At 61.0% G+C, this 10000-nt stretch overlaps 1 non-coding gene across 1 annotated transcript; it reads right to left on the bottom strand.

Annotated features, from left to right (window-relative positions):
- Window positions 1-1036: 1036 nt before the first annotated feature.
- LOC142006420 (5S ribosomal RNA) lies at window positions 1037-1155 on the bottom strand. The gene has a single exon (XR_012643506.1). It is a non-coding gene; the product is annotated as a 5S ribosomal RNA (ribosomal RNA).
- Between the last annotated feature and the right edge of the window lie 8845 nt (window positions 1156-10000).

Raw genomic sequence — 10000 nt, 5'->3', positions numbered from 1 at the left:
GGTTGACCTGGTGGCCGATTCCCTCCCCGGGCACCAGGTCAACCTCCGCTGCTTTCAGCGGGGGTTGACCTGGTGGCCCATTCGCTCCCCGGGCACCAGGTCAACCTCCGCTGCTTTCAGCGGGGGTTGACCTGGTGGCCCATTCGCTCCCCGGGCACCAGGTCAACCGCACCCTTTTTCGGCCGCCTTCGCCTCCAAATTTTTCCCCCCGTTTCCTTGCCCACTCCTCGGTCACTTCATACGCCCTCCCCCTTACATCCACCGTACGCAACACCTCCACCGGGCTTAATAGTCCACAACCGAGACCCAGGGCCTTCCCCGCTCTCAACAACCTCCACCCACGGTCCCCCTCCACCGGGCTTAATAGTCCACAACCGGGACCCAGGGCCTTCCCCGCTCTCAACAACCTCCACCCACGGTCCCCCTCCACCGGGCTTAATAGTCCACAACCGGGACCCAGGGCCTTCCCCGCTCTCAACAACCTCCACCCACGGTCCCCCTCCACCGGGCTTAATAGTCCACAACCGAGACCCAGGGCCTTCCCCGCTCTCAACAACCTCCACCCACGGTCCCCCTCCACCGGGCTTAATAGTCCACAACCGGGACCCAGGGCCTTCCCCGCTCTCAACAACCTCCACCCACGGTCCCCCAAGACGCACGTTCCAAGCCTTAACCCTCAGACCATCCACCCCCCGGGGGGGACCCCACACCCACCTGACCCCAACTCACTCCCACCAAAAACACCACCACCGCCACCGCCTCAACGGCCTGCCCAACCCAGCACTCCCACACACACACCTGCCCCACCAACGCTCCACACACGCTTTCTTCCCTCTCCCCGACCCGACCCAAGCCATCGCACCGCACCGGGTGAGGGCCTTAGCTTCCTCGCCCGCCCCCCCGCCCCCGACACGCAGGCAGGCAGAGGGAAAGGCCTCAGCGCCCCCCAGGACCGTCGCGCCGCCTTGGCCTCACGGCTTCCCTGCTCCCGCACGGCAGACACACGCCCCGCTCTACCCCCGCTGGGGCCAAAAGCTGCCTACGGCACCTGGGATTCCCAGGCGGTCACCCATCCAGGTACTAGCCAGGCCCGGGACGGTTTACCTTCCGAGATCGGACGAGATCGGGGGCATTCGGTCCGGTATGGCCGTAGGCCCCCGCCTCCCCGGGCTTTAGCGTCAGCAGCCTGGCCTCAGTCAGCCGGGCCCAAACAATTAACCCGGAGGCCGGGCCGAGGGAAAACTTCCTCCGAGCCGGCCCAAGGGGAAGGGAGGACGAGGACGCCGGGCCCGGGAGGTGACAGGACGTGCACGTCAGACCCGGGAAGCTGTGCGCCCCGAGGTTAACCCCCGGGCCGGGGCGGGGAGAGAAAAATGTTCTAAGTCCGGTAGGGACAGCAGGTCAACCCCGGTCCGAGGCGGGGAGAGAAATTTTCCAAGTCCGGCAGGGACAGCAGGTCAACCCCGGCCGCCGTAGCAGAGGTTGACCTGGTGTCCGATTCGCTCCCCGGGCACCAGGTCAACCTCGGGCGCTTTAGCGGAGGTTGACCTGGTGTCCGATTCGCTCCCCGGGCACCAGGTCAACCTCGGGCGCCTTAGCAGAGGTTGACCTGGTGTCCGATTCGCTCCCCGGGCACCAGGTAAACCGTGGCCGCTTTCAGCGGAGGTTGACCTGGTGGCCGATCCCCTCCTCGGGCTCCAAGTCCGGCAGGGACAGCAGGTGAACCCCGGCCGCTTTAGCAGAGGTTGACCTGGTGTCCGATTCGCTCCCCGGGCACCAGGTAAACCGTGGCCGCTTTCAGCGGAGGTTGACCTGGTGGCCGATCCCCTCCTCGGGCTCCAAGTCCGGCAGGGACAGCAGGTCAACCCCGGCCGCTTTAGCAGAGGTTGACCTGGTGTCCGATTCGCTCCCCGGGCACCAGGTAAACCGTGGCCGCTTTCAGCGGAGGTTGACCTGGTGGCCGATCCCCTCCTCGGGCTCCAAGTCCGGCAGGGACAGCAGGTGAACCCCGGCCGCTTTAGCAGAGGTTGACCTGGTGTCCGATTCGCTCCCCGGGCACCAGGTAAACCGTGGCCGCTTTCAGCGGAGGTTGACCTGGTGGCCGATCCCCTCCTCGGGCTCCAAGTCCGGCAGGGACAGCAGGTCAACCCCGGCCGCTTTAGCAGAGGTTGACCTGGTGTCCGATTCGCTCCCCGGGCACCAGGTAAACCGTGGCCGCTTTCAGCGGAGGTTGACCTGGTGGCCGATCCCCTCCTCGGGCTCCAAGTCCGGCAGGGACAACAGGTCAACCCCGGTTCCGGGCGGGGAGAGAAAAATTTTCTAAGTCCGGCAGGGACAGCAGGTCAACCCCGGCCGCCGTAGCAGAGGTTGACCTGGTGTCCGATTCGCTCCCCGGGCACCAGGTCAACCTCGGGCGCCTTAGCAGAGGTTGACCTGGTGTCCGATTCGCTCCCCGGGCACCAGGTAAACCGTGGCCGCTTTCAGCGGAGGTTGACCTGGTGGCCGATCCCCTCCTCGGGCTCCAAGTCCGGCAGGGACAGCAGGTGAACCCCGGCCGCTTTAGCAGAGGTTGACCTGGTGTCCGATTCGCTCCCCGGGCACCAGGTAAACCGTGGCCGCTTTCAGCGGAGGTTGACCTGGTGGCCGATCCCCTCCTCGGGCTCCAAGTCCGGCAGGGACAGCAGGTCAACCCCGGCCGCTTTAGCAGAGGTTGACCTGGTGTCCGATTCGCTCCCCGGGCACCAGGTAAACCGTGGCCGCTTTCAGCGGAGGTTGACCTGGTGGCCGATCCCCTCCTCGGGCTCCAAGTCCGGCAGGGACAACAGGTCAACCCCGGTTCCGGGCGGGGAGAGAAAAATTTTCTAAGTCCGGCAGGGACAGCAGGTCAACCCCGGCCGCCGTAGCAGAGGTTGACCTGGTGTCCGATTCGCTCCCCGGGCACCAGGTCAACCTCGGGCGCTTTAGCAGAGGTTGACCTGGTGTCCGATTCGGTCCCCGGGCACCAGGTAAACCGTGGCCGCTTTCAGCGGAGGTTGACCTGGTGGCCGATCCCCTCCTGGGGCTCCAAGTCCGGCAGGGACAGCAGGTCAACCCCGGTCCCAGGCGGGGAGAGAAAAAATTTCTAAGTCCTTCAGGGACAACAGGTCAACCCCGGTTCCGAGCGGGAGAGAAAAATTTTCCAAGTCCGGCAGGGACAACAGGTCAACCCCGGTTCCGGGCGGGGAGAGAAAAATTTTCAAAGTCCGGCAGGGACAGCAGGTCAACCCCGGCCGCTTCAGCGGAGGTTGACCTGGTGTCCGATTCGGTCCCCGGGCACCAGGTAAACCGTGGCCGCTTTCAGCGGAGGTTGACCTGGTGGCCGATCCCCTCCTCGGGCTCCAAGTCCGGCACGGACAGCAGGTCAACCCCGGCCGCTTTAGCAGAGGTTGACCTGGTGTCCGATTCGCTCCCCGGGCACCAGGTAAACCGTGGCCGCTTTCAGCGGAGGTTGACCTGGTGGCCGATCCCCTCCTCGGGCTCCAAGTCCGGCAGGGACAGCAGGTCAACCCCGGCCGCTTCAGCTGAGGTTGACCTGGTGTCCGATTCGCTCCCCGGGCACCAGGTAAACCGTGGCCGCTTTCAGCGGAGGTTGACCTGGTGGCCGATCCCCTCCTGGGGCTCCAAGTCCGGCAGGGACAACAGGTCAACCCCGGTCCCAGGCGGCAGAGAAAAATTTTCTAAGTCCGGCAGGGACAACAGGTCAACCCCGGTCCCAGGCGGGAGAGAAAAAATTTCTAAGTCCGGCAGGGACAACAGGTCAACCCCGGTCCCAGGCTGGAGAGAAAAATTTTCTAAGTCCGGCAGGGACAGCAGGTCAACCCCGGCCGCTTTAGCAGAGGTTGACCTGGTGTCCGATTCGCTCCCCGGGCACCAGGTCAACCTCTGGCGCTTTAGCAGAGGTTGACCTGGTGTCAGATTCGCTCCCCGGGCACCAGGTCAACCTCGGTCGCTTTAGCAGAGGTTGACCTGGTGTCCGATTCGCTCCCCGGGCACCAGGTAAACCGTGGCCGCTTTCAGCGGAGGTTGACCTGGTGGCCGATCCCCTCCTGGGGCTCCAAGTCCGGCAGGGACAACAGGTCAACCCCGGTCCCAGGCGGGGAGAGAAAAAATTTCTAAGTCCGGCAGGGACAACAGGTCAACCCCGGTCCCAGGCGGGGAGAGAAAAAATTTCTAAGTCCGGCAGGGACAACAGGTCAACCCCGGTCCCAGGCTGGAGAGAAAAATTTTCCAAGTCCGGCAGGGACAGCAGGTCAACCCCGGCCGCTTCAGCTGAGGTTGACCTGGTGTCCGATTCGCTCCCCGGGCACCAGGTAAACCGTGGCCGCTTTCAGCGGAGGTTTACCTGGTGGCCGATCCCCTCCTCGGGCTCCAAGTCCGGCAGGGACAACAGGTCAACCCCGGTCCCAGGCGGGAGAGAAAAATTTTCTAAGTCCGGCAGGGACAACAGGTCAACCCCGGTTCCGAGCGGGAGAGAAAAATTTTCTAAGTCCGGCAGGGACAACAGGTCAACCCCGGTCCCAGGCGGCAGAGAAAAAATTTCTAAGTCCGGCAGGGACAACAGGTCAACCCCGGTACCGGGCGGGAGAGAAAAAATTTCTAAGTCCGGCAGGGACAACAGGTCAACCCCGGTCCCAGGCTGGAGAGAAAAAATTTCTAAGTCCGGCAGGGACAACAGGTCAACCCCGGTCCCAGGCGGCAGAGAAAAAATTTCTAAGTCCGGCAGGGACAACAGGTCAACCCCGGTCCCAGGCGGGAGAGAAAAATTTTCTAAGTCCGGCAGGGACAACAGGTCAACCCCGGTCCCAGGCGGCAGAGAAAAAATTTCTAAGTCCGGCAGGGACAACAGGTCAACCCCGGTCCCAGGCGGGAGAGAAAAATTTTCTAAGTCCGGCAGGGACAACAGGTCAACCCCGGTCCCAGGCGGCAGAGAAAAAATTTCTAAGTCCGGCAGGGACAACAGGTCAACCCCGGTACCGGGCGGGAGAGAAAAAATTTCTAAGTCCGGCAGGGACAACAGGTCAACCCCGGTCCCAGGCTGGAGAGAAAAAATTTCTAAGTCCGGCAGGGACAACAGGTCAACCCCGGTCCCAGGCGGCAGAGAAAAAATTTCTAAGTCCGGCAGGGACAACAGGTCAACCCCGGTCCCAGGCGGCAGAGAAAAAATTTCTAAGTCCGGCAGGGACAACAGGTCAACCCCGGTCCCAGGCGGCAGAGAAAAAATTTCTAAGTCCGGCAGGGACAACAGGTCAACCCCGGTCCCAGGCGGGAGAGAAAAATTTTCTAAGTCCGGCAGGGACAACAGGTCAACCCCGGTCCCAGGCGGGAGAGAAAAATTTTCTAAGTCCGGCAGGGACAACAGGTCAACCCCGGTCCCAGGCGGCAGAGAAAAATTTTCTAAGTCCGGCAGGGACAACAGGTCAACCCCGGTCCCAGGCGGCAGAGAAAAAATTTCTAAGTCCGGCAGGGACAACAGGTCAACCCCGGTCCCAGGCGGGAGAGAAAAAATTTCTAAGTCCGGCAGGGACAACAGGTCAACCCCGGTCCCGGGCTGGAGAGAAAAATTTTCTAAGTCCGGCAGGGACAACAGGTCAACCCCGGTCCCAGGCTGGAGAGAAAAAATTTCTAAGTCCGGCAGGGACAACAGGTCAACCCCGGTCCCAGGCGGCAGAGAAAAAATTTCTAAGTCCGGCAGGGACAACAGGTCAACCCCGGTCCCAGGCGGGAGAGAAAAATTTTCTAAGTCCGGCAGGGACAACAGGTCAACCCCGGTCCCAGGCGGCAGAGAAAAAATTTCTAAGTCCGGCAGGGACAACAGGTCAACCCCGGTACCGGGCGGGAGAGAAAAAATTTCTAAGTCCGGCAGGGACAACAGGTCAACCCCGGTCCCAGGCGGCAGAGAAAAAATTTCTAAGTCCGGCAGGGACAACAGGTCAACCCCGGTCCCAGGCTGGAGAGAAAAATTTTCTAAGTCCGGCAGGGAGAACAGGTCAACCCCGGTCCCAGGCGGCAGAGAAAAATTTTCTAAGTCCGGCAGGGACAGCAGGTCAACCCCGGTCCCAGGCTGGAGAGAAAAATTTTCTAAGTCCGGCAGGGACAGCAGGTCAACCCCGGCCGCTTTAGCAGAGGTTGACCTGGTGTCCGATTCGCTCCCCGGGCACCAGGTCAACCTCTGGCGCTTTAGCAGAGGTTGACCTGGTGTCAGATTCGCTCCCCGGGCACCAGGTCAACCTCGGTCGCTTTAGCAGAGGTTGACCTGGTGTCCGATTCGCTCCCCGGGCACCAGGTAAACCGTGGCCGCTTTCAGCGGAGGTTGACCTGGTGGCCGATTCCCTCCTCGGGCTCCAAGTCCGGCAGGGACAGCAGGTCAACCCCGGTCCCAGGCGGGGAGAGAAAAAATTTCTAAGTCCGGCAGGGACAACAGGTCAACCCCGGTCCCAGGCTGGAGAGAAAAATTTTCCAAGTCCGGCAGGGACAGCAGGTCAACCCCGGCCGCTTCAGCTGAGGTTGACCTGGTGTCCGATTCGCTCCCCGGGCACCAGGTAAACCGTGGCCGCTTTCAGCGGAGGTTTACCTGGTGGCCGATCCCCTCCTCGGGCTCCAAGTCCGGCAGGGACAACAGGTCAACCCCGGTCCCAGGCGGGAGAGAAAAATTTTCTAAGTCCGGCAGGGACAACAGGTCAACCCCGGTCCCAGGCTGGAGAGAAAAATTTTCTAAGTCCGGCAGGGACAGCAGGTCAACCCCGGCCGCTTTAGCAGAGGTTGACCTGGTGTCCGATTCGCTCCCCGGGCACCAGGTCAACCTCTGGCGCTTTAGCAGAGGTTGACCTGGTGTCAGATTCGCTCCCCGGGCACCAGGTCAACCTCGGTCGCTTTAGCAGAGGTTGACCTGGTGTCCGATTCGCTCCCCGGGCACCAGGTAAACCGTGGCCGCTTTCAGCGGAGGTTGACCTGGTGGCCGATTCCCTCCTAGGGCTCCAAGTCCGGCAGGGACAACAGGTCAACCCCGGTCCCAGGCTGGAGAGAAAAATTTTCCAAGTCCGGCAGGGACAGCAGGTCAACCCCGGTCCCAGGCGGGAGAGAAAAATTTTCTAAGTCCGGCAGGGACAACAGGTCAACCCCGGTCCCAGGCGGCAGAGAAAAAATTTCTAAGTCCGGCAGGGACAACAGGTCAACCCCGGTCCCAGGCGGGAGAGAAAAATTTTCTAAGTCCGGCAGGGACAACAGGTCAACCCCGGTCCCAGGCGGCAGAGAAAAAATTTCTAAGTCCGGCAGGGACAACAGGTCAACCCCGGTACCGGGCGGGAGAGAAAAAATTTCTAAGTCCGGCAGGGACAACAGGTCAACCCCGGTCCCAGGCTGGAGAGAAAAAATTTCTAAGTCCGGCAGGGACAACAGGTCAACCCCGGTCCCAGGCGGCAGAGAAAAAATTTCTAAGTCCGGCAGGGACAACAGGTCAACCCCGGTCCCAGGCGGGAGAGAAAAATTTTCTAAGTCCGGCAGGGACAACAGGTCAACCCCGGTCCCAGGCGGGAGAGAAAAATTTTCTAAGTCCGGCAGGGACAACAGGTCAACCCCGGTCCCAGGCGGCAGAGAAAAATTTTCTAAGTCCGGCAGGGACAACAGGTCAACCCCGGTCCCAGGCGGCAGAGAAAAATTTTCTAAGTCCGGCAGGGACAACAGGTCAACCCCGGTCCCAGGCTGGAGAGAAAAATTTTCTAAGTCCGGCAGGGACAGCAGGTCAACCCCGGCCGCTTTAGCAGAGGTTGACCTGGTGTCCGATTCGCTCCCCGGGCACCAGGTCAACCTCTGGCGCTTTAGCAGAGGTTGACCTGGTGTCAGATTCGCTCCCCGGGCACCAGGTCAACCTCGGTCGCTTTAGCAGAGGTTGACCTGGTGTCCGATTCGCTCCCCGGGCACCAGGTAAACCGTGGCCGCTTTCAGCGGAGGTTGACCTGGTGGCCGATTCCCTCCTCGGGCTCCAAGTCCGGCAGGGACAGCAGGTCAACCCCGGTCCCAGGCGGGGAGAGAAAAAATTTCTAAGTCCGGCAGGGACAACAGGTCAACCCCGGTCCCAGGCTGGAGAGAAAAATTTTCCAAGTCCGGCAGGGACAGCAGGTCAACCCCGGCCGCTTCAGCTGAGGTTGACCTGGTGTCCGATTCGCTCCCCGGGCACCAGGTAAACCGTGGCCGCTTTCAGCGGAGGTTTACCTGGTGGCCGATCCCCTCCTCGGGCTCCAAGTCCGGCAGGGACAACAGGTCAACCCCGGTCCCAGGCGGGAGAGAAAAATTTTCTAAGTCCGGCAGGGACAACAGGTCAACCCCGGTCCCAGGCTGGAGAGAAAAATTTTCTAAGTCCGGCAGGGACAGCAGGTCAACCCCGGCCGCTTTAGCAGAGGTTGACCTGGTGTCCGATTCGCTCCCCGGGCACCAGGTCAACCTCTGGCGCTTTAGCAGAGGTTGACCTGGTGTCAGATTCGCTCCCCGGGCACCAGGTCAACCTCGGTCGCTTTAGCAGAGGTTGACCTGGTGTCCGATTCGCTCCCCGGGCACCAGGTAAACCGTGGCCGCTTTCAGCGGAGGTTGACCTGGTGGCCGATTCCCTCCTAGGGCTCCAAGTCCGGCAGGGACAGCAGGTCAACCCCGGTCCCAGGCGGGGAGAGAAAAAATTTCTAAGTCCGGCAGGGACAACAGGTCAACCCCGGTCCCAGGCTGGAGAGAAAAATTTTCCAAGTCCGGCAGGGACAGCAGGTCAACCCCGGTCCCAGGCGGGAGAGAAAAATTTTCTAAGTCCGGCAGGGACAACAGGTCAACCCCGGTCCCAGGCGGCAGAGAAAAAATTTCTAAGTCCGGCAGGGACAACAGGTCAACCCCGGTCCCAGGCGGGAGAGAAAAATTTTCTAAGTCCGGCAGGGACAACAGGTCAACCCCGGTCCCAGGCGGCAGAGAAAAAATTTCTAAGTCCGGCAGGGACAACAGGTCAACCCCGGTACCGGGCGGGAGAGAAAAAATTTCTAAGTCCGGCAGGGACAACAGGTCAACCCCGGTCCCAGGCTGGAGAGAAAAAATTTCTAAGTCCGGCAGGGACAACAGGTCAACCCCGGTCCCAGGCGGCAGAGAAAAAATTTCTAAGTCCGGCAGGGACAACAGGTCAACCCCGGTCCCAGGCGGGAGAGAAAAATTTTCTAAGTCCGGCAGGGACAACAGGTCAACCCCGGTCCCAGGCGGGAGAGAAAAATTTTCTAAGTCCGGCAGGGACAACAGGTCAACCCCGGTCCCAGGCGGCAGAGAAAAATTTTCTAAGTCCGGCAGGGACAACAGGTCAACCCCGGTCCCAGGCGGCAGAGAAAAATTTTCTAAGTCCGGCAGGGACAACAGGTCAACCCCGGTCCCAGGCGGCAGAGAAAAATTTTCTAAGTCCGGCAGGGACAACAGGTCAACCCCGGTCCCAGGCTGGAGAGAAAAAATTTCTAAGTCCGGCAGGGACAACAGGTCAACCCCGGTCCCAGGCGGGAGAGAAAAAATTTCTAAGTCCGGCAGGGACAACAGGTCAACCCCGGTCCCAGGCGGGAGAGAAAAAATTTCTAAGTCCGGCAGGGACAACAGGTCAACCCCGGTCCCGGGCTGGAGAGAAAAATTTTCTAAGTCCGGCAGGGACAACAGGTCAACCCCGGCCGCTTTAGCGGAGGTTGACCTGGTGTCCGATTCGGTCCCCGGACACCAGGTCAACCTCTGGCGCTTTCAGCGAGGTTGACCTGGTGGCCGGCTGAGCTCTGGAAGTCCGAATGGGGTTGAATTTGACCCGTGCAGCCGACCTAGAGTTCCAGGCGGTCGGCCGCTTTTGTGAGTCGTTCCCGGCTGTTGCCGCTGGGGGACTTTTCACGTATAAGGTTACGACAGGTACCGGGAGAATAGTAAGAGAAGGCTTGTCTGGCTCCAGCCTTTAGAGACGTACACGTGAGAG

This window comes from Carettochelys insculpta, unplaced genomic scaffold, assembly GCF_033958435.1.
Source record: "Carettochelys insculpta isolate YL-2023 unplaced genomic scaffold, ASM3395843v1 scaffold_0058, whole genome shotgun sequence".
Lineage (NCBI taxonomy): Eukaryota > Metazoa > Chordata > Testudines > Carettochelyidae > Carettochelys > Carettochelys insculpta.
This window is presented reverse-complemented; position numbering and strand designations above follow the sequence as displayed.